The sequence below is a fragment of the Capricornis sumatraensis genome, chromosome 10 (genome assembly GCF_032405125.1).
Source record: "Capricornis sumatraensis isolate serow.1 chromosome 10, serow.2, whole genome shotgun sequence".
NCBI classification, from domain to species: Eukaryota; Metazoa; Chordata; class Mammalia; order Artiodactyla; family Bovidae; genus Capricornis; species Capricornis sumatraensis.
The window spans coordinates 27,772,426-27,797,196 of NC_091078.1; positions in this window are offsets into that span (position 1 = coordinate 27,772,426).

Here is a 24,771-nt window from a genome sequence, read left to right on the forward strand (position 1 = left end):
AGTTTCTGGTAAGAACTTCTACTGTAAAATGTAACAGTAGGAAAGACCATAAGATCATTCAAGGTAATTGAATGCTTGTTCTTGTTGAGATGGAATGACCTGTGAGTAAACCACAGCTCCAGAGGCAGAGCCCAGCGTGACCATGTAGTCCTCATGGTGTGAGTTCATCTGATTTTAATGCATCTCAAAGATAAGAAATGTAAGACTTTTTTGTATTGGGGTAGAACATGGATAGGTTTTTTAATCTAGAACACACAAATATATGTACATAAACAGAGGAAAAAACTGCCTGCCAAGGAAGCTTGGGAAAGCTGATAAGGAAAGACTAATGCTACTGGTTCAAAATACCCAGTAACTAAGGGACTTTCAAACTCTGTGATACAAGTGTCAAGTGATATACACTATGATAGCAAGTTGAAATGATTTACTGGGTTAAATAACTCATAGTATTAAAATTAATTTTACCCATTTATTTTTACCTTTTTAAAAAGATGAGGATACCATAAAATGTGATATTAGATATGTGGCATGCTTTATTCTTCTGTTGAACAGTGCTGCTCTATTTAGATTTTACTGTGGTAAAAATCTAATTATGTCATACCTCTGCTTGTAAGCTCTCAGTGTTTTCCTATTATTCTTAGGACAAGAACAAAACCCTTTAATGTGGCCCAGGAGCCCATGAATAATCTTAGCCTCACCTATCTCACCATTTCTACAATGTTCCAGTCTTCTCCTTGATTTCTGAGGTCCAGCCAGTTACCTTCTTTCAAGCCCTTAAACATAAGATTTTTCTAACTTCAGATTGAGACTTCAAGTGTCTCATGAAAGAAATTTAGTGAGTTGAGATGAGCATTTAAAAAAATGAAACAGAACAACACTGGACAGGAGGTAAAGAACATCACAAGTAAAAGGGTAAATGTTATTTTATGTAATGTGTTTCATTTTATGTGTTTCTTTACTGGATTATGTGCAAAATGTAATTCTTCCTGGAGTAAAACATGTTTGAGAAGGAGTACTCTAACTCAGGATTTCTCAGCTTTGGCACTATTGACATTTTGGCTGGATAATCCTTTATGGTGGAGAGTTGTCATGCTCTTTAAGATGTTTACCAATGTCTCTGGCCTCTACACAATAGATTCTAGTAGTACATTCTTTTTCTGTTATGACAACCCAGAATACCTCCAGACTCTGCCACACATCCACTAGCTGAGAACTACTGCTCCAATGCATCATGTCTGATCTCACAACAAAGCTTTTTCACCAACTATTGTCACCTACTAAACGATCTTCTCACCTCTCCTCTGCTGGTAACTCTTCTTCACCTTTCAGATCCTAGCTCAACTGCATCCTCCTTGGGGAAGTCGTTCCTGAGACCTCAATAAGTCTCATCCTTCCATTTTATGGTCTTAAAAAATCAAATGCTCTATTATAAGCACTTATCCATTTACCTCTGTGGTTATTTGATGACTATCTGCCTGTCTCACTAGGCTGCTAGTGCCATGAAGTCAGGGATCATGTCTGATTTTGCCCACAATACTGCTAAGTCACTTCAGTCGTGTCCGACTCTTTGTGACCCCATAGACGGCAGCCCATCAGGCTCCCCCGTCCCTGGGATTCTCCAGGCAAGAACACTGGAGTGGGTTGCCATTTCCTTCTCCAATGCATGAAAGTGAAAAGTGAAAGAGAAGTCGCTCGGTTGTGTCCGACTCTTTGCGACTCCATGGACTGCAGCCTACCAGGCTCCTTCATCCATGGGATTTTCCAGGCAAGAGTACTGGAGTGGGGTGCCATCACTTTCTCCATTGCCCACAATACAACATTGTGCAAATATTTTTTTCAATGTCTACTATGTCCAGTTTGTAAACAAGATGCTAGATGTACCTTGGGTAGCTGAAAAAGCAAAATCCCTGCCCTTGAGTGGCTGAGTCTCGTTCAGTTCAATTGCTCAGTCAGGTCCGACTCTTTGTGACTCCATGGACTGCAGCACACCAGGCTTCCCTGTCCATCACCAACTCCCAGAGCTTGCTCAAACTCATACCCATTGAGTCGGTGATGCCATCCAACCATCTCATCCTCTGTTGTCCCCTTTTCCAATGGCCTTCAATCTTGCCCAGCATCAGGGTCTTTTCCAGTGAGTCAGTTCTTCATATCAGGTGGCCAAAGTATTAGAGCTTCAGCATCAATCCTTCCAATGAATATTCAGGACTGATTTCCTTTAGGATGGATTGGTTTGATCTCCTTGCAATCCAAGGGACTCTCAAGAGTCTTCTCCAAGACCACAGTTCAAAAGCAATTCTTTGGCGCTCAGCTTTCTTTATAGTCCAACTCTCACATCTGTACATGACTACTGGAAAAACCATAGCTTGACTAGATGGACTAAATTTCGGAAACAGACTAATACTTAAGTACAAGTTAACAATGGAAATGGCACTAAGGTAAAGATGTATTTTGTGTTAGAAACACCAAATTCATGTTGTCAGGAGAAGGTACATTGGGGATGTGAACATTAGGTAAAATTTGAAGTGTTAGAAGGATACAGTCATATAAAAGCAGGGAAAGACCATTCTAAGAGCAAGTATCTCATTAAAAAATGAAAGCCCTTATGACAGGTTCCTATTAGATTTTTAAAGGCTCACTCTGCTATGAAGAGAATGCAGAGGAAATGAAAAGAAGGGGAAGCCACTTAGAAAGTCATCCAGCCCAGGCAGGAGACCATAGAATGGAAATGGAAAGAAGTATATGAAATGTAAGTATTTATTAAGTATCTAGTGTGTTAGTTGTCAGATAATAAATATTTTTTGATTTAATATCTATTTGATGAATTCATTCAGTATTTAAGCTTTAAGAAATTAAGACAACTTTGGATTAAGTTTTGAGTAATTGCCTTTTATTTTTGTCACCATATCTGCCTGTTAAAGTTTTCCAATTCCAAATTGTCAAAGAAAAATTTCCCTGTATTCTCAGACAAATTAATCTGTTTCCACAGTTATAGCAAATCTGTCCTAGTACCATTGTACCACTTATCATTGTCTACCTTAGATGAGATATTTGTATTCATCTGCCCAATTAAAGTATGGGTACAGTGAAGGCTGGTAATTGTTTTTGAACTCTGATACAATGGGCTATACATAGAAGACATTAAATTATGTTGGTGGAGTGGAATGAATGCTCTGAAAAACTGGGAAAAATCAGTCTTTGTGCTCCCATGGCTGATTCATGTCAACGTTTGGCAAAAACCACTACAATGTTGTAAAGTGATTAGCCTCTAATTAAAATAAATAAATAAATTAAAAAAACTTTACTTTGACTCAGTCAGAAATAATCTCCCAGTAGACATGAAATTTTTATACTTATTTGAAGTTAAAGATTATTTTGAAAAGGCAGTGTTTTAAAACATGTTTAAATCTCAGATATACTAAACACAGGTTTCATTAGTGTAGCTTTTGATGATGCACTTTATGGAGCTAAGGGAACATGTATTTGCATTTCTCTTTGATGCTTAGCTAGGAGTGGAATTGCTGGACCATAGGGTTAGGTTATGTTTAATTCAAAAGCTACCTAAACTTTCTCCAAAGATGTTTACTATTTTATGTTCTCAGCAGTTATGTATGAAAACTTGTTCTTCTCCACATTTTTTTTTAACTTTTGCTATGCCAGTTATTTAAAAATTTTCAGCCTTTTAGAGGGTAGGAATTGCTATCTCACCAAAGTTTCAGTCTGAAGTTTCCTGATGACTAATGATATGGAATACTTCATCATATCCTTATTAATCATTCACTTACCTTCCTTTTTGAAGTATTTCAGTCCTTTACCAAATTAAATTTTTTTGCAGCTATTTTGAGATGCAACTGACATATAACTTTGTGTAAATTAAAAGAGTACAACATGGTGATTTGATACACATATATATGGCAAGATGATTACCACAATGAAGTTAACACATCTATCACCCTCACATCATGTAATTAACAATTTTTGTTGTTATGGTGGTGAGAACATTTAAAATCTACTTCCTGAGCAACCTGCAAGTATACAGAACTGTATTGTTAACTATAGTGACTGTACTGTATACTATATAGCATACATTGTAATATACACACTAGATTGTATAAAAGATAATAAATTCATATTTTAACTCAAAATTTGTACCCTTTGGCCAACATCTCTCCATTTCCCCCACCCACCAGCCCCTAGAAACAAAACATCTACTCTATTTCTATGAGCTCAGTTCTTTTGATTCCACATTTAAGTTAGATCATATAGTATTTACCTTTCTCTGTCTGACGTTTCATTTAGCATAATGCACTCAAGGTCCATCCAAAAATGACAGGATTTTGTTATTATTTTATGGCTTATAAATATTCATACATATTATACATAGGGGGGCTTAGCAGGTGGTGCTAGTGGTAAAGAGCCTGCCTGCCCATAGGAGACATAAGAGACACAGATTTAATCCCTGGGTCAGAAGATCCCCTGGAAAATGGCACGGCAACCCACTCCAGTATTCTTGCCTGGAAAATGCCATAGACAGAGGAGCCTGGCAGACTGCAGTCCATGGGGTCGCAGAGTCAGACACGATAGAAGTGACTTAGCACACACATTATATTCAGGTAATTATAGGTAAAATATATATATATATATACATGTATTCTATTATATATAGGTATGTTACATATATATATGTATGTGTGTGTATATATATATATCAAGGAATGAATGGCTGAAGAAAATGTTATATATATAATATATAATTATGATTATATTATATATTATAGTTTTATAGATTTTTATAAATATAATTTATTATGATTTTATAAATATATATCATATACAATATATATGATATATATGTATCATATATATGATATATATATAACATTTTCTTCAGTCAGCCATTCATCCCTTGATAGACACTAATGTTGTTCCACTTCTCGGCTACAGTGAATAATGCTGCAATGAATGAGCACAGGAGTGCAAAGATCTCTTTGAGGTAGTGACATCTTGTCCCTTGGATATATATTAATACCAGGAACTAAGATCATATGGTAATTCTATTTGCAATTTTTTTGAGGGCACTCCATACTGTTTTCCATAGTGGCTGTACCAGTTTACATTGCCACCAACAGTGCAAAAGAGTTCCTATAACTCCACATTTTCCTTAGCACTTATCTCTTGTCTTTTTGAGAATAGCCATTCTAAACTATGTGAGATCTTATTGCAGGTTTGATTACATCTCCCTGACAATTAGTGAAGTTTATTACCTTTTCTTGCACTTGTTGGCCTATATGTTCTCTTTGAAAAACATTTATTCAGTTTCTTTGCCTGATTTTTAATGAGATTATTTTGGATTTTTGCTATTGATTTGTATACGCTCTTTATATTTTTTGGATATTAACCTCTTACCAGACTTATGACATGCAAATATTTCCTCCCATCCCGCAGGTTGCTTTTTCATTTTGTTGATTCTTTTCCTGTATAGCAACTTTTTTACTTTGATGGAATCCCACTTGATTTTTGCTTTTATTACTTGTGCTTTTGGTATCATACCCAAATTTCATTGCCAAGGCGAATGTCAAGGAGTTTTCCTTTAGGTTTTGTTTAGAGTTTTATGGTTTTTAGGCCTTACATTTAAGCATCTAGTTAATTTTTGTGAGTGGTGTAAGATAGGGTTTCATTATTTTTTTGCATGTGGGTATTCCTTCACTAATTTTTTTTTAAGAAAAACTTTATTTCAACCAGATTCAGTGGTATGCATGCTATAGCAAAGGCTGACTGTAGCAATCTCTTTTCAAACCTGCACTGATGTATAAATTAGGCTTTATTTGGGAATGATTAATTTCTGGTAAAATGTAGATTCAATCTAACATTACACCAATTTTTACATTTATTGTAGACCCTTTTAGTACTAGAGGTTAAATTTTCATCATCAAAAGATGAGACTAACCTTATAGCTACTACTAAGGTAATAGCTGTGAAATTAATTCCCCACTATTGCTTTGAAAATATGCCCCGAGGTGGTTAAGAGAAATTCTGGCCTCATCCAAATCTGTTATTTAATTCTTCAGTCATCATCTACTATTGGCTTGGTTGTCAGTCCTCTTCTTTTTGACCCCAACCAATTAAATGCCAGTGTTTCTCAACTCTTTAAATAAGGGCATTTTTTGTTTGTTTGTTTTTTCTCCTACTTCTATGCTCACAGGACTAGTCAAAACAATTCTGTCCAAATCGGGCCTGACTGCACTGTCTTCCTCCTGTAGACAGGGATCCTATGTTCACCATACGTGCTTCATTTTTAGACAGCCTTTGCACTTTTGGTGCTTTCTTGTCTTCTTCAGTGCCTATATGTAGAAGCCATCTAAACAGGTCATTTCCAATTCTGTGAAGATCTCAGGTAAAGCTTCCACTGCTTCAAGTACCTGCCCCACCATTCTATTGGTCTGGCACAAAGTGGAGTCAATTTTTATTCCAGCTTCAATAAGACCTACTGGAGCACCATATAGAAGATCATTGTCCCTTTACTAAATTAAAAAACAACTGTGTTGTATGTCCTTTTATTATTTAATTGTAGGTGTTCTTTATATAAATAATATATGTATCATATATCATTATACATAATAACATATGTATAAGCATCTTGATCCCCTTCCCCCAATCACCCTGTTCACTTCTGACAACCACCAATCTGTTCTCTTTGTATACATATATATATATGGATATGCTGCTGCTGCTGCTGCTGCTAAGTCGCTTCAGTCGTGTTCGACTCTACGCAACCCCATAGACGGCAGCCCACCAGGCTCCCCCATCCCTGGGATTCTCCAGGCAAGAATACTGGAGTGGGTTGCCATTTCCTTCTCCAATGCATGAAAGTGAAAAGTGAAAGTGAAGTCGCTCAGTCGTGTCCGACTCTTCACGACCCCATGGACTGCAGCCCACCAGGTTCCTCCATCCATGGGATTTTCCAGGCAAGAGTACTGGAGTGGGGTGCCATTGCCTTCTCCGATGGATATGCTAAATACTTCTATTATATAGTTTTCTGATGGAAATGATATCTTGCATATTTTTTACTATGTACATTTTAAATTTCTTTTATTACTGAAGTATAGTTGAGAAAGAACATTAGTTTTCAGAGTATAACATAATAATTTGACATTTGTATACATTGTGAAATGATCACCAAAATAAGTCTACTTTCCCTCTGTCATCATAGAAAGTTTCAGAAACAATTTTTCTTGTAATGAGAACTCTTAAGATTTGCTTTCTTAGCAGGTTTCAGTTCTGCAATAAAGTATTATTAACTATAGTCACCATGCTGTACATTATATTCCTATGACAATTATTTTATAATTGGAAGTTTGTAACTCTTGATCCGCTTCACCCATTTCTCCCAACCACCCCCTGCCACTTCTGGCAACCACTGGTCTGTTCTCTTTATCTATGAGTTTTGCTTGTTGCATTTTTTAGAAGTGAAACATATAAATGTTTTTAGAAGTCTACTTTTAGAAGTCCACATATAAATAAAATAATATAATTTCTGTCTTTCTCTGATTATTTCATGAAATATAACACTTTTTAGATCCATCCATGTTCTCTCGAATGGCAAGATTTCTTTCTTATGGCCGAATAATATTCCACTGTGTATATACACACACATAGACACAGCCCTCCACTTTTCCCTGCCATTCATCCATCAGTGGGCTCTTGGGTTGTTTCCATTTTGTGACTGTTGTAAATACTACTACAGTGAACATAGGGGTGCATATACCTTTTTGAGTTGGTGTTTTCATTTGCTTTGAACAGCCAGAATTGGAATTGCTGGGTCCATATGGTAAATCCATTTTGAATTTTTTGAGGAATCTCCATACCAGTTTCCATAGTGGCTGTACCAAATTAAATTCCCATAAACAATCCACAAACGTTTCTTTTCTACATCCTTTTCAGAATCTATCTCTTGTTTTAATAACAGCCATTCTGACACATGTGGGGTGATAACTTATTGTGATTTTATTTGCATTTCCCTGATGATTAGTGGTGTTGAGCATCTTTCCATGTGCCTATTGGCCACCTGTACATTTTCTTTGGAAAAATGTTTATTCAGATCCTCTGCCCAATTTTAGTCAGATGGTTAGTTTATTACTGAGTTGTATGAGTTCTTTATTTTGGTTAGTAACTCTTTAGTAGACATATCATTTGCAAATATCTTCTCCCATTCAGTAGATTGCATTTTTACTTTGTTGATGATTTCCTTTACTGTATGGAAAGATTTTTGGTTTGATGTGGCCTATTTGTTTATTTTTGTTTATGTTTCCATTGCTTCTGGAGTCATATCCCAAGTTTTATATACAGATCCAAATTTGTATATACATATACATAAACATATGTGTGTATGTATATATATATAACTATATATATAACTATATATATATAACTATATATATAACTATATATATATAACTATATATAACTATATATATATAACTATATATATATATATAACTATATATATATATAGATGTATAGTTAAGACCAAGGTTGGTCAAGAGTGTACTGCTTATGTTTTCTTTTTTTTTAAATATAAATTCATTTATTTTAATTGGAGGCTAATTACTTTACAATATTGTATTGGTTTTGCCATACATCAACATGAATTCGCCACAGGTATACACGTGTTCCCCATCCTGAACCCCCCTCCCTCCTCCCTCCCCGTACCATCCATCTGGGTCGTCTCAGTGCACTAGCCCCAAGCATCCAGTATCATGCATCGAACCTGGACTGTAATATCATATAAGAAACGAATCGCCAGTCCAGGTTTGATGCTTATGTGTTCTTCTAGGAGTTTTATGGTTTCTGGTCTTTCATTCATTTTGAGTTAATTTTTTGGTATAGTGTAAGATGGTGGCCCAGCTTTCCCAAAATTATTTGTTGAAAAACTGTCTTTTACCCATGTATGTTGTTGCTTCCTTTGACATAAACTAGTACTCTTGCCTGGAAAATCCCATGGGCGGAGGAGCCTGGTAGGCTGCAGTCCATGAGGTCGCTAAGAGTCGGACACGACCGAGCAACTTCACTTTCACTTTTCACTTTCATGCACTGGAGAAGGAAATGGCAACCCACTCCAGTATTCTTGCCTGGAGAATCCCAGGGACGGGGGAGCCTGGTGGGCTCCCGTTCATGGGGTCACACAGAGTTGGACATGACTGAAGTGACTTAGCAGCAGCAGCAGCAGTTGACTATATGGTATTGATTTATTTCTGGGCTCTTTATTCTATTCTATTGATTTATATGTCTGTCTTTATGCCAGTGCCATACTATTTTGGTTTGTAGTATAATTAGAAATTGGGAAGTGTGATACCTAATGCTTTGTTCTTCTTTCTCACAATGGCTTTAGCTATCAGGGATCTTTTTTGGTTCTATACAAATTTCAGAATTGACTCTATTTTTGGGGAAAATGCCATTGGACTTCTGTTGGGGATTATATTGAATTTGTAGATTGCTTTGGGTAGTTTGTGCATTTTACCAATATTAATTCTTCCAGTTTGTGAACAAAGAATATCTTCCCATTTATCTGTGTCTTTTAAAATTCCTTTCACTAATGTACTTTTCAGTGTATAGGTCCTTCATCTCCTTGGTTAAGTTCATTCCCAGGTATTTTAGTGTTCTGATGCAATCAAAGGTATTTTGTAAAGGAGATTGTTTTCTTAATTTCTTTTTCTGATAATTTGTTGTTAGTCTAGAAAAAGACAACTTATTTTTATATATTGCATTTGTACCCTGAAACTTTACCAAATTTGTTTAGATGCATTTACTAGTTTTAGCAGTTTTTTGGTGGTCTTTAGGGTTTTCTATATATAAAATAATGTCCACAAATAGTGACAGTTTTACCTCTTCCTTTCCAATTTGGATGCCTTTTTATTTTTCCTGCCTAATTGCTAGCAATTTCAGTACTGCTGCTGGTGTTTAGTTGCTAAGTTGTGTCGGACTCTTTGTGACCTCATGAACTGCAGCCTGCCAGGCTCCTCTGTCCATGGGCTTCCCCAGGCAAGAATACTGGAGTGGGTTGCCATTTCCTTCTCCAGCGGATTGTCCCAACCCCAGGGATCGACCCAACCCAGGGATCGAACCTGTCTCCTATGCATCTCTTGCATTGGCAGGTAGAGTCTTTATACTGATCCACCAGGGAATGTTGAATAAGAATATGTTAAGGTCCACTACTACTATTTATTGATGTCAGTTATTCCCTGTAGGTCTATTAATATTTGCTTATGGGTTTAGGTACTCCTAGGTTGGATGGATAAATATTTACAAATATTACATCATTTTGTTGAATACCTTTTCTACTCCTTCACATTCAGTCTTTGTGTCCTTTTATCTGAAGTGAGTCTCTTGTAAGCATATATGTGGGTCTTGTCTTTTAATCAATTCAGCCACTCTGTCTTTTGATTGGAATATTTAGTTTATTTACATTTAAAGTCATTGTTGATAGACATGTACTTATTGCAGGTTTGTTAACTGTTTTCTGGCTATTTCTGGCTAATTCTCTGTTCCTTTCTTCTGCTTGATTTCTTCCTTGTGGTTTGATGACTTTATAAAGTGTTATGCTTAGATTCCTTTCACACTATCTTTTGGGTATCTACTATGTGTTTTTGTTTGGTGGTTATCGTGAGACTCAGATATAACAGGATATATATGTAACAATCTATTGTAAGTTGATAGCAAGTTAAGTTTGGATGTATTCTGAAACTTAGCTTATTATTACCCTTCCTGTTGTAGTTTTGATTTCATATATTTATTTATTGGCTGTGCTGTAGGGAATAAGGAATCTTAGGAATCTTTTACCTCTTTTGTCTCTAACCTTCATACTGGTTTGATAAGTAATTGATCCATTATCTTTACTACATTTTTTATCTTTACTAGTGAGATTTTTAATTATGTTTTCTTGCTACTAATTAGAACCCTTTTTAGCCTAAAGAGTTTCCTTTAACACGTTATCAACTGGGGGATTTTTGCAGAAACTAACTCCAGTGGCTAGCGATTTGTTATATAAGTGAATATTGAAACACCCACACTGAGTAAGTATCAACAACTTTTTATGCACTTAATGTATTTATTTGAAGTTTTGCACATGTCTTACTAAAGGATTCTAATATTTAGAATGTGATGGGCATTACAGCAGGCACCTGTGTGGAGGGAATCAGAACATGTATTACAAATATACCATGTTTCACTGTGCCTTCCCCTGGAAGAATAGACTCTACACTTTCTGGCAGAATTTTTTTAAAGTTGTGTGGGTATTATTGCCTCTAGGACATGTTCTTTTATTTTACCTGATAGTCAACAAGGTGGATCATTGTGGGGGGCTCTTCTAGAAACAGCATAAGAAAGACCAGGTGCAGGACTACCACTACATTCACCAGAATGGTCAGTTCACCCATTCTGTCACTACTGCTAACAAAAATTGCTTGTAAGTCATTTTATTCTGTGCTTTAAGGCTACAATAAATTTTAAACACATTGAATAAACTGTAATTACTCAGTTAGAAACCCATTTTTGAATTTTCTGGAGGATATTGAAGTTTGCCAGATATTGGATTTGATCCATCAACTCCTTTCATATATTTATTATACTCCATCACTGACTTGATGGACGTGAGTTTGAGTGAACTCCGGGAGTTGGTGATGAACAAGGAGGCCTGGAGTGCTACAATTCATGGGGTCACAAAGAGTTGGACACGACGAGCGACTGAACTGAACTGAACTGAATATACAAGTGGGATTAGTTATCTGATAGCCAGTCCTCCTGTCTTCTTTTCCTGTAGATGCTATAGAGGTGTCATGAATAGTTGTCACCATGAGAAGTTGTCTTTCCATATAAAAAGAACCATTTCTCCCTTCTGTAAGAATGTCATTTCCCCCCTCTGTAGATTTTTAGATTCCCCCTTTAATTGGTTTGGTAGGCCACAATTATCTCTGATAGTCCCACACACTCTGGTTTTATATTTCAGATGTGAACACACTATTGCAATAATTGTCTTGATAAATATGGTTCCATGAACCAAGATAAGGTTGTAGGACTGATAATATTGTTTTCTGCAGTTTCTTTCCTTCATCTCTGTAAATCTCAAGGCTCCATATATATCCCATTTCCATATTTTCTAAGTTTTCCAGGATTATATGTTTTGAATCTGAATTGTCCTCTCCACTTTATCATTACCTCATCAAATGATTGCTCTTGTTTGGATAAATGAATCAATTAAAATTTTGGTAGAAAATAATTCAAAAGAGGTTTAACTTTTGAAATTCTGTCTGCAGGAAGTGGAGTCCCCAAGTTATTGTTAAAGTGAAGAAATGTCATTATTTGTTTGAAGGTTAATCTCGTTATAATCTTTGGAAAGATATGTGTTTCAAGTGAGGGGTCAGTCTACTGATATTCTTTCCAGTGTGACTTTATTTGTCCCATCAAAATTATTAATTCAAGAAACTTCATGTCACTACTAGTTACATTCAATCCATTTAAAAACTGTATCATACTTTTTATATAATTTGTCATTCTGTGACCAACTTGAAAAATTCCTTGCCAAAAATTGCTATTTCACTAACACTTTGCAGGTTATTACATTCAATAATTATATAACTGTTCCTGAAACACCTGTAAAACGTTCCAATTTTCATGAAATGTTGTCTTCAATCCACTCATCTATAGACGCAAAGGAGCATTCTCCAGCATTGTGAGTTTTATTTTCACTTTCCATATTAGAATCAATCACTATGTTTTTTGTCTTTTTGTTGGTCTTATATTCACATTGTCTGAATCAGAACTATATTCTGAAGAACTACCATATTCTGAGACACTAGTATATATGTCAGACAGTTAGATAAAGCATCTGTATAAAATTCACTCAAACTCTTCACTCAAAATTTTGTGATGTGTCATTTTTGAAAATTTTATGTTAATAAATATGTTTATAATATACACAAGTTTGGAACTAAAACCTAACAGCACAAAATGTGGATGATAATGACAATCATAAGTTATATAGTGAAACATTGATCAATTTTAAGGTCTAACGACTTTACAAGGTGATGTTAATTGTTTCATGCTCTAAAACATATTGATACATCTCCAGTCAATGACCAGGTAACAAAAGATATATTAATATGTCTCTGGTCAATAATGTGTTTAACATTTCCAGGAAGACTGTTTTAGTGGTAATGAACTCTTTCAGTTTTTGTTTGTCTAGAAAGCTCTTTATCACTTCTTCAAATCTGAATGATAACCTTGCAGGCAGAGTGTTCTTGGTTCAAGGTTTGCCCTTTCATCCTTTAAATATATAGTTCCACTCCCTTCTGGCCTGCAGATTGTCTATTGAAAAATCAGCTGATAGCCTTATAGGAGTTCCTTTGTATGTTATATGCTGCTTTTCCTTTGCTACTTTTAATATTCTCTCTTAACTTTTGCCATTTTGATTACAAATACATCTTGGTGTGGAAGTTCCTCCTTGGGTTCATCCTACATGGGACCTTCTGTGCTTTCTGGACTTGGGTGACTGTCTCCTTTCCCAGGTTAGGGAACTTTTCAGCTATTATGATGTTTTAAATATAATTCTCAGCCCTTTTCTCTCTCCTCCCTCTGGGATCATTATCTGCTGATGGATGGGTCTGTGTCCCTACCTAGTTATTTGACCTGAAGCATCCTAGCACTGGCACCTACAAGCTATTGGGTGGGGCCAGGTCTTGTCACTAATGAACTAGAGGGAGGATTCTACAATGGCATCTGCCAGCAGTGGCTTCCACATAGTAGAATGAGCTCCAAATATGGCTGCTGCCATCTATCCATGTCCCCAGTGTGAGCTGCATCCACCCTCTACCTCTGCAAGGGACACTCCAAGACCAGCAGGTAGTCTGACTCAGGTGTCTATCAAATTACTTTGCACTGAGTCCTGGTGAGGATGAGATTTGTGTGCACTCTAAGAATGAAGTCTCCATTTCCTGATGTCCTATGGGACTCCTGAAATTGAGCCCCACAGGTCCTCAAAACCAAATGCTTCAGGAGCTTGTCCTCCCAGTGCCAGACCTCTGGGCTGGAAGCCAGATGTGGGTTAAGAGCTTTCACTCCTCTTGGAAAAACTCTGCAACATAAATATTTTCCAGCTTGTGGGCTGTACACCCAGGGGTATGGGACTTGATTATATCATGAGTCCACTCCTTTTTCCTATCTTTAGTTGTAAAAGATATTTTCTGATAGGTTTTGGTCTTTTTCTTAGATAGCTGTTCTGAAGATAATTGTGGATTTGGCATGCTTGTGAAAGGAGATAGATTCAGAGTCTTTTTACTCCACTAACATGGCTGATCTCCAGGTCTGCTTTAATTTTTTTCCAACTGTGTTGTGTAGCTTTCATTGTAGAAGTCTTGAACATATACTGTTAAATCTATGACTAGAAGTGAAAGTATTAGTCACTCAGTAGTGTCCAACTTGTTTGCAACCCCATGGACTGTATCATGCCAGGCTCCCCTGTCTATGGGATTTCATAGGCAGGAATACAGGAGTGGGTTGCCATGCCCTCCTCCAGGGGATCTTCCCAACCCATGGATAGAAGCCGGGTCTCCTGCATTGCAGGCAGACTCTTTACTGTCTGAGCCACCAGCTAAGCCCAAAACTTATGACTAAGCACTTTTAATGCTATAATTCATTTATCTATTTAGAAATTATCTCCAGGATTTGTATTGATGTCCCCTTTATTACTGATGCTGCTATTTGTGTTATTATTCTTTATCTCTTTCCTCATCATTCTAGGTATAGGTTAATCAAGTATATTAATCTACTGGAGAATTAACTTTTGTGTTTGTTATTTTTTATTTATTTTCTCTTTGTAATATTTATATTCTTTTAACTACTTTCAGTTTAATTTTGAAATATCAATTTAAAATTCTCTCCTCCCATCAGATGAGAAGTTGTTTGAGGACAGGGACAATATCTCATGATTGACATGTTAAACCTCAACATATATTTTTAAAATCATAAAGATGGCAATGACGACCCTGTATGCAAGACAGGAAAAAAGACACAGCTGTGTATAATGGACTTTTGGACTCAGAGAGTGAGGGAGAGGGCGGGATGATTTGGGAGAATGGCATTCTATCATGTATACTATCATGTAAGAATTGAATCGCCAGTCTATGTCTGACGCAGGATACAGCATGATTGGGGCTGGTGCATGGGGATCACCCACAGAGATGTTATGGGGAGGGAGATGGGAGGGGGTTTCATGTTTGGGAACACATGTAAGAATTAAAGATTTTAAAATTTAATAAAAAAAATAAAATAAAATCAGTTATGGAAACAGATGAAAAGTTTCCAGTTCTGCAGCATGACAGGCTTCCCTATCCATCACCAACTGCAAGAGCCTACTCAAACTCATGTTCATTGAGTCAGTGATGCCATCCAACCATCTGGTTAATATGTATATTAGTTATCTTGCTGAATAATAAATTACCCTAAAGGTTCTTATCTGGTGAGGAAGGGGAAGAAATATAAGAAAATGATTTAAAATAAAAATCTATGTTAAATGATGGAGTATAATAATGTAGAAGACACAGAGAGAAGGACCAGCCAGACTATATCAAATTTAAGTCTCTAAATTTTGGACAAATAAATTTCTCTGAGCTTCAGTTTCCTCATCAGAAAATATGGTAACACTACCACTGAAAGGGTTGTAGGATTAAATGAAAGAACACATAAAACAGCTGCAACCGTATTTGTGTGCCTAGCACATATTAGGAGCTCAATAAATGCTATTCATGTCCATATTTGAAAAAAATGCTCTCAGAGTAGGGTTGTTGAATGTGTGGAAATAAATACTATGCACAGCACAGGACACAGTTTATTTCAGTTCCACCCAGAGTATTGTTGTTTTTTAGTCACTCAGTTGTGCCTGAGTCTTCCAATCCCATTGACTATATAGCCCGCGTGGCTCCTCGCTGAAGTGAGTGGGTAGCCATTACCATCTCCAACCCAAAGTATTAACTGCTCTCTAACTATCAGTAGAATCAATAAATCATTTTATGGTTATAGAAGGCAGAAGAAATCTATATACTTTTGGGGGTACTAATTTTTGCTTAAAAATTTAAAATCTACATCTTGCTTCTCCAACTGAAGATTGGTTTTGTTTTGTTTTTTGCAAAAAGCCTACCTGAGTTAGTGCAGTATTAAAGGGAGATGGAAAAGAAAGTCAAGATGGGGCACATGAAACAACTTTGGACCTCTGTATTCAAGAGAGTAGAGTGAAAGCCAGTACCTGGATCAGGAATTTCAGATTCTTTGTACAATATCTGAGTGACCACCAAATGGGAGAATCAAGTAGTTTGTTTCTAAGGAATTTAAACATGTATGTATGTATATATCAGTTCAGTCACTCAGTCCTGTCTGACACTTTGCGACTCCAAGGACTGCAGCATGCCAGGCTTCCCTATCCATCACCAACTGCAAGAGCCTAGTCAAATTCATGTTCATTGAGTCAGTGATGCCATCCAACCATCTCATCCTCTGTTGTCCCCTTCTCCTCCTGCCTTCAATCTTTCCCAGCATTAGAGTCTTTTCAGTTGAGTCAGTTCTTCACATCAGATGGCCAAAGTATTGGAGTTTCAGCTTTAACATCAGGCCCTCCAATGAATATTCAGGACTGATTTCCTTTAGGAGGGACTGGTTGGATCTCCTTGCTGTCCAAAGGGCTCTCAAGAGTCTTCTCCAACACCACAGTTCAAAAGCATCAATTCTTTGCCATTCAGCTTTTATAGTCCAACTCTCACATCCATACGTGACTACTGGGAAAACCATAGCTTTGACTAGACAGACCTTTGTTGGCAAAGTAATGCCTCTGCTTTTTAATATGCTGTCTAGGGCGGTTATAACTGTCCTTCCAAGGAGTAAGCATCTTTTAATTTCATGGCTGCAGTCAACCATCTGCAGTGATTTTGGAGCCCAAAAAAAGAGTCTGTCTGTCAAGAATGGAAACCATTGTTTCCCCATCTATTTACCATGAAATGATAAGACTCTTAAGAGTCCCTTGGACTGCAAGGAGATCCAACCAGTCCATTCTGAAGATCAGCCCTGGGATTTCTTTGGAAGGAATGATGCTGAAGCTGAAGCTCCAGTACTTTGGCCACTTCATGGGAAGAGTTGACTCATTGAAAGACTCTGATGCTGGGAGGGATTGGGGGCAGGAGGAGAAGGGGACGACAGAGGATGAGATGGCTGGATGGCTCATTGACTCAATGGATGTGAGTCTGAGTGAACTCCAGGAGTTGGTGATGGACAGGAAGGCCTGGCCTTGCAAAGAGTCGGACATGACTGAGTGACTGAACTGAACTAACTGATGGGACTGGATGGATGCCATGATCTTAGTTTTCTGAATGTTGAGTTTTAAGCCAACTTTTTCCTTCTTTCACTTTCATCAAAAGGCTCTTTAGTTCTTCTCTTTCTGCCATAAGGGTGGTGTCATCTGCATATCTGGTTTCCCTGATAACTCAATTGGCATGTGTATATATGTGTGTGTATATGCATACACACATCTATATAATGGTTCCCTAACATAATATTTATTAAAAACTCATATTTCTATTATATGTTCATGTCAATTATGATTTTCCTAGAATTTGATAAATACTCATCACTATGAATATTACTAAAGACATTGAGAGATATATCCTCATAAGTCTTATTTCTGCTCACATTTTCTGAAAAACTCATGTCTATGGATAACTTCAAGTGAGAAGAGAAGTACAATCCTTCTGTAAGCAACAGTAATATCTACCACAAATGAAAAAAAAAATCTAGGTTGGCCAAAAAGTTCATTTGGGTTTTTCAGTACTACGTTATGGAAAAACCCAAACAAACTTCTTGGCCAACCCAATATTTTGGGATGAATAGAAAATGTATAAGCATTAATCACATGGCTAATGCTTTCTACTTACAGGTCTTCAAGCTTTAGAATACAGACTGAAAAACTCTCTGATTTAAATTCATTCAAACCCATATTTTCTTGACTACACATCAATGTTTCTTAGTTTTTTATACACATTCGCTCATTTATCTCTCAAGATAATCTGAAGAGGTCAGTATTTTCATCCCTATTTATAGATGAGGAAGTTAAGATAAAGATGTATCTTAACTGTTGTAACTAAACTATATATTAATCTGTTTGCCCAATAGCACACAACTGGGATTTGTACCCAGTCAGCCTGATTCCAGAATCCCTACTCTTAACCAGTATACACAGACATAGACACATAGTATTGAGGCAGAGTTTCAGACAGAGTAGGCCCTTAAAAACTAGTGTGCCAGGCTTCCAGTGGGATTATTCCATAAGGACTCATCAATCAGAAAATTTCAATATTTCACATTAGGAAATGAGTGTCCTTTTCATTTTTTTTTTTTTTTTGCTATGTTTCAACATATGGTGCTAACCTATAAGTAATTTCTGTGCTCAGTGTTTGACCTTTGTCCAGCAAGTTCTGAGCAAAATAATCAAGAATGTATTATTTTCCTCTTTCAAAAAAATGTTAACTTTGCATGATTACATGGGACAAAAAGAATGAAATATACAAATCAGTTATATATGTTTCATTGACTCCTTTGTCCTATAGGATAGCCTTGTATGGTTTGATATTGTGCACCTTCATACTAAAGCAAGTAAGAATTAATTTATAAAGAAGATAAAACTGGAAAAAGTAAGTAATTTCTTATTTTCTGAAAATAATTTAACTTCCTCAATTCTGCTTTTTCAGGAACCAAATTCTGATGACATATCGTGTGCCACCTTCTACCTAAATGATTTGATCATCTATAATAGGGGTTGTCAAATGAGCTTGCAAGTCAATTCAGGCCTGCTATCTATTTTTATATAAAAAAAGTTTCATTGAAACACAGCCACATCCCTTCATTTATATATTGTCTGTGGCTGCATTTGCACTGCAAAGGCAGAGTTCAGTAGTTATGACAGACATTCTGGTCCACAAAGCCCATAGTATTTACTCTGTAGCCATTTTCAGAAAAAAAGAATACAACCTTTAGTCTATGAAGATGATACTTGTCCTTGCACCATGGATGATAAGTAAGCTAAGCTATTCTTTATCCTGTGGTCAATATCTTGTTTCATTCTGCAAATGACTACTCATGCTTGGAGAAGGATTGACTAAATATACAGTGGTTTGAAAATCCTAGCCCCAGTAGATCATGAAAGCCCATATCCATAACAAAGTTGACCTCACTCATCAATAATGACAATCAATATAAAACTGACTTTTAAGCTTCTCTGTTGTATGGTGTTCTGTGAAGCACAGCCTATTCCTGCTTTATAGTAGTTCACAATCTAAGACATGTGATAACTAAAACAGCATGTTATAATGAGCATGTTAAAATTAATAACTAAGTTGCTAATAATGAAAGAGGAAACCAGAATTTCTTTTTGACCAGAAATTTTTGATATTTTCCATGAAAATTTGATGGAAAATTACAAATAGCAAAACTTAAAATTGTACTGAAACTTGCTTACCAGGAGGTTGTGTCAGCAGAAAGGTCATCCTATTTAACTTTGGGGGTGAAGGGAGAGGAATACTGTAGACATTCTTTAACAGTTGTAAGCCAGGCTTAAGTAAGGAGACAAAATATTGATTTGCAGAGTCAAACAGAGTTGATGCCTAATGTTATTATTTTGCTCTGAGTTCAACATACCTGCTGGTTTGAACTGTGGGTGACCTACACAATTAAAACAACACAAATAAAAGACTAGAGGATTTACTTATCTGGCTTCCTGTTCCTTTTTATGTTGTCCAAATTATAACCCTACCATCATCACTGCAAAATAAATCAAGCATAAATTCCTATTAATGTAATGAATATTTTATATCTTTTAGATAAGACCGTTGCTATATCTTCTGCAAATATGAGTAAATTGATGAAGCAAGTCACTAAAAATGGTATGTCCTATTAACTAATTAGATGATCAGAAAGAGAAGAAAATTGAATATTTAAAGTTTATATACTATTATTTTAGCCATTTAACTGAACTGGTAAATTTCCATTAAGGCAATAATATAAACAATGGAATTTATTTTGTATTATGAAAAATTTCAAAAAATTGAACAAAAATGAATATCCACCATCAGGACAGAGCAGCTAGTACTCATAGGCATTTGCTTGCTTTATCTCTAGTATTTTTAAATCTAGCATAGTGTCCTAGCTTTTAATTTACTGATGTATTTAATCTCATTGACTCTCAAAAAGACCAAGTCTGTTTTCTCAAGGATTATACTAAATTTTGAGTATATAACTTTCTTTTGATGTTTTTACCTTTTCTATCTCTCTATCCTCTATTTCTAGAGAACTCAAAGCTTGGTCTATATTCAAGGTAAACATTTTGGAAAATAGTTTCATTGGTGATGCTGTGTGCCTTATTCTGCCTCATATCAAGAAGCACACAACGTCAGGTCATCCCAGTATTGGTGATGCTAAGTGTAATCACCCAGTTGATTTGATGACCACCAGACCTCTCCATTGTATGGTTGTGCTTTTCTTTGGTAATACACATTTATCTTCTATTCCAGCAACATTTTATTTAATGGTTTTAGCCTTTATAAAGGAACTCTGCCTGGATTACTGATTTTATAAGGTGAGAACTGATTTTTTTTCCTAATACATTTATTCTCTCTATGTTCATTAACTGATGCTCTTTTGTAAAAAAAAAAAAAAAAAAGTGTGTTTCCTCCTAACAATTGCTCACCACCTTCCCTTTAATAACCAACTGTCAGAGTAAGAAACTGGTGTAATAGTAAGATATATTCCAGTTCATCCAGGACAGTCCTGATTATGTCCCTTGTAGAAATACTGCTGTGCTCCCATTCATGGATTTCCTAGGTCAGCACTGTTAAGTAAAGAACTCACCTGGAACACAGGAAATGTAAGAGTGGAGGGTTCGATCCCCGGGTCAGGAAGATCCCCTGGAGGAGGAAATGACAACCCACTCCACTATTCTTGCCTGGAGAATTCCATGGACAGAGGAGCTCCGCGGGCTATAGTCCATAGTCGCAAAAAGAGTCAGACACAACTGATGTGACAAACACATGCTCCCATTCATATAATTTAACAGATTAAACAATAAATTATGAGAACATTCCATGTATTAGTCACCTTGAATTTCTCTCTCAAAATCTCAGTCTCTCATTTTGACAATCCTAAATGTTAGTTTATTCAGTGTTTCACAATTTATATCTAAATATTTTATATGAAAACATAATAATTTTCCCTTTTGATACTCAAATCTCAATTTTCAAGCATTCAAAATTGACTAGTGTTTAAGTCTCTTAAAAACGCTTTTGTGTCCTTTTGATATAACTCCAGTTTTGATTAAATATTTGCTTTATGACATAATAATCTATTACAGCATTACCTTGTATTTTCTCCGCTCCAGATCTGAATTCAACAATTTCCTCAAAGATCTCTGATTTCTTTTACTAGGAATTGGTAGCAGAAACTGATCAGGAGTATTCTTTTTTACTGAGGTGTTATTGCTCTCAGAATATTTCAGTGGATAAATCTAGGGTATATATATAAAGATATATGAATTTATATTTTTATTGTTTCCAATTCAAATTGAACATTAAAGTGATTTTCCTACTTTTTAAAATTTATATTTCATCCTGAAATCCTTGGTTTATAATTAGCACATTTACTTTATGATATGCATAAAATGGTTACAAAATAAAATTTCAATGTTTACCAACAAAATTCTGAATATGGTTTAAAATTATTTGATTTCTCTTTTCCTTTGTGGATATGAACTTAGGATGTATAGTTAGAGTACTAGTTTAAAAGTAATTTAAACATGTGTTTGGCAAAAAGTACAAGTAGAGAGAAATTATGAATATAAAAAACAATGTGGTTTCTGTCACAAGCAAATGGTTAATATCCCAGACCTACTAGAATATGGGTCTTCCATTATAGCTCAGTTGGTAAAGAATCTGCCTGCAGTGCAGGAGCCCTGGGTTCAACTCCTGGATTGAGAAGATCCCTTGGAGAAAGAATTGGCAACCCACTCCAGTATTCTTGCCTGGAGAATCCCATGGACAGTGGGCTACAGTGGAAACAGTGTCAGACTTTATTTTGGGGGGCTCCAAAATCACTGCAGATGGTGATTGCAGCCATGAAATTAAAAGACGCTTACTCCTTGGAAGAAAAGTTATGACCAACCTAGATAGCATATTAAAAAGCAGAGACTTTACTTTGCCAACAAAGGTCCATCTAGTCAAGGCTATGGTTTTTCCAGTGGTCATGTATGGATGTGAGAGTTGGACTGTGAAGAAAGCTGAGCGCCAAAGAATTGATGCTTTTGAACTGTGGTGTTGGAGAAGACTCTTGAGAGTCCCTTAGACTGCAAGGAGATCCAGCCAGTCCATTCTGAAGGAGATCAGCCCTGGGATTTCTTTGGAGGGAATGATGCTGAAGCTGAAGCTCCAGTACTTTGGCCACCTCATGCGAAGAGTTGACTCATTGGAAAAGACTCTGATGCTGGGGGCGATTGGGAGCAGGAGGAGAAGGGCACGACAGAGGATGAGATGGCTGGATGGCATCATTGACTCGATGGACGCAAGTCTGAGTGAACTCCGGGAGTTGGTGATGGACAGGGAGGCCTGGCGTGCTGCGATTCATGGGGTCGCAAAGAGTCGGACATGACTGAGCAACTGAACTGAACTGAACTGATGCTTCTATTAATAATTTGGAAGAGTACACAATTAGCAGTTTGTTTCTATCATAAGAAGCTAAGAAAAAAAACAAGTCAATAAAACCTACATTAAGTTAAAGCAAGTAAATAATAATGAAAACAAATCTAAGCAAGAAAACAGGAACAATAGAGAGCAACAAAATTCAAGGCTGAGTTTTTGAAAAGGTCAAGTAGTATAATTCTTTGATCAACTTCTAGGAGATGGATCAAGGAAAAAAGAATACACAAATTACCAATATCGAGAATAAAATAAATGTCATTATTAATCTGACAGTCATTAAAAGAATAATAAGGGAATATAACGAACATTTTGTTCCAATAAGATCGAGAACTTAAATAGATTGAATACATTCCTTGAAGGGCATAAATTAGAATTCAGAGAAAAAGATAAATGTATATTTATCTTCTATACCTTATTAAAGTTGAATTTCTTAAAAACTCACCTAAAAGAATACTAGGCTCAGATGGGTTCAGAGGAGAATTCCATTTAATTTTTAAGGAATAATAATCCTGCACAATTCTTTTTAGAAAATAGAGGAATCTGTAACACTGTCCAAAGTAATCTGAGTCCAGCATTAGCCTGATACTATAATATATCCAGAGAAAAACACTGTAAGAACAAAAACCTAGGGAATAATATCCCAAAACTGGACTCAAACAATCCTCAACCAAATACCAAAAACCAAATCAAGTAATACAAAAAGCAAACTATACACAATGATCAAGTGGTATTCCTGGATTTCAAGGTTGCTTTAACCTTCTGTAAACAGTGTAATTCTCCATGTAATGGAGAAAAACATGAACATCACAATAGATATATTAAAACATTTTACAAAATGCATCACCTATTAGAAACTCTCAGCTAAATGTAAATACTAAGGCAACAATATGAAATATTCAGCTGACATCATATTTGCTGAGAAAGGCTAGTTTCCTGTTCTAAGAGTGGGAATAAAGTCAGAAAGTTACGCATGCTTAAGATATTGTCCATTGTGTTGCACCCTGTACAATAAAGCAGATGAGGTAAACACACACACACACATATATATACAGGAAAGAAAGACAGCTTTTGTTTGGGTAGCATCATGATATACATAGAAATTAGTAAGGACACTACCAAATTAAAAAAAAAAAACAACCATTACCTAACTAGTAAGTGAATACAGCAGCATCCCATGACAAAAGAGCAGTATAACAAAATCAACTGTGCTTCTAGATACTGGCAATGAAAAATTACATCATCAAAAAATACAAAATGCTTGGAGATGATCTGAATGACATGTGCAATATCTGTACAATGAAAACTATCAAAGATTGCTGAATGAAGTTAAAGAAATAATGGGGGAGCTGCAAAATGTTAATGAATTTAAAGACAATATTATTTTAAGGTATTGATTCTCCCTAAATTTATTTACAGAGTTAATACAATACTCATTAAAATACAACAGACATTTTAAAAGATATGGTCAAACTTATTCTGCAGTTTATATGAAATACAGAAAACAGAGAAATCTTATAATAAAAGAATGTATCTGGAGGACTTAATGCTCCTTGATTCCAAAACTTACTTCATATCTACAGGGATCAAAGTATTGATAATATGAAATTGGCATAAAAATACACATTTAGATCAATGGAACAGAATTAAACAGATATACGGTTATATGGTCAATTAATTTTTGACACGTTACCAAGATGATTCAGTGGGGTGAAATGGTCTTCTCAATAAATGGTGCTGGGGTAACTGGATATCTGTACAGAAAAGGGGGATTTAGCATTTTCCTCACCCTACACACAAAATTTGATTCAAAATGGATTATAGAACTTTAAAAATTTAAAACCCTAAAACTTCTAGCAAAAAAACATATGAGAAATCCTTTATGACTGGGTAAAGCACATTTGCATTGATAGGACACAAAATATATGAATCACAAAAGAAATATATTTTATAATTGAAGTTTACCAAAATTTATAACTTTGCTTGTCAGAAATTATCATTAAGA